Source organism: Lissotriton helveticus, chromosome 6 (assembly GCF_964261635.1).
Source record: "Lissotriton helveticus chromosome 6, aLisHel1.1, whole genome shotgun sequence".
NCBI lineage: Eukaryota > Metazoa > Chordata > Amphibia > Caudata > Salamandridae > Lissotriton > Lissotriton helveticus.
In genome coordinates this window covers 363,906,928-363,907,905 of record NC_136067.1, presented here as the reverse complement: position 1 = coordinate 363,907,905, position 978 = coordinate 363,906,928, and the positions used below count along the sequence as shown (strand labels likewise).

General features: G+C 45.3%; 1 pseudogene; it reads left to right on the top strand.

Annotated features, from left to right (window-relative positions):
* Nucleotides 1-321: 321 nt before the first annotated feature.
* Nucleotides 322-496, top strand: LOC144764355 (U2 spliceosomal RNA; annotated as a pseudogene).
* The last annotated feature ends 482 nt before the right edge of the window (nt 497-978 follow it).

The following is a 978-nucleotide window of genomic DNA, read 5'->3' as shown; positions in this document are numbered from 1 at the left end:
CAACACAAGACCTTCTCCACCAAAGATTGTATAAATATTGCACTGGATAAAATAATGTTTTTTTATTATGTGGACATTAAAAAACAAGGCAAACAACAAGCAGAAAAAATATGGAAACAAAAAAAAATGGGCAGAATGGGTAAATTAAAAATATTTAGGAAAACACTTTAGCATAAAAGTGTTTCTCTTACAATGAAACATATCTTGATGGAAAACTGACAGGTCTCTGCCTGCGTGCAACACCTAGTCCAGTTAAAAAGTATGCCACCCACAATGGGATTGGTTAACATGTATCTATGACAAATATTTTCTAAATAAAGTATATTTTTTCAACCAAAAAAAATCTGTTCTTATCAGTTTAATATCTGATACGTCCGCTATCTGGGGAACATATATTAAATTGATTTTTAGAACAGGGAGATGGAATAGGAGCTTGCTCTGTCCACTCCACGCATCAACCTGGTATTGCAGTACCTCCAGGAATGGTGCACTTCCCCACCCGGGGAAAACAATGCTGTTGAAAAATAGACGAGAAAACGAGAGTAGCGCTTCACTACCAAACCCTGTAAAGTGGCGCTATTGTGTTTGCGTGTGAATGTGAGGGAGCTGTCCAGGGCATCCTGGGCAGATTCCCAGCATCCCCTGGCTGCCAGGCTTTCCGGCCAGCCGGCTGGAAGCAGTGCGCAGGAAGGGGCGGGGCATGCAAATACTAGAGTGAGGACAACGTGGATATGCTAAGTGAGGCTTAATGAATCGACAGCCCAGGAGGACTCTGGGAGCCGGGAGAAGGCCTAAGGCCGGGGCCTCCTTTCCACCGGCACCTGATGAGCTCTTGCTGGGAGTCTGAAAAAGAAGCGAAAGGGCGTCCAGCGACGGTGCAAGGGAAGACCCCGGTCCGGGTCAGCCAGGTGGATTTCTTCGGGAGGCGTTAATTCTGGCACCATTCTGGTTATCACTTCTCGGCCTTTTGGCTAAGAT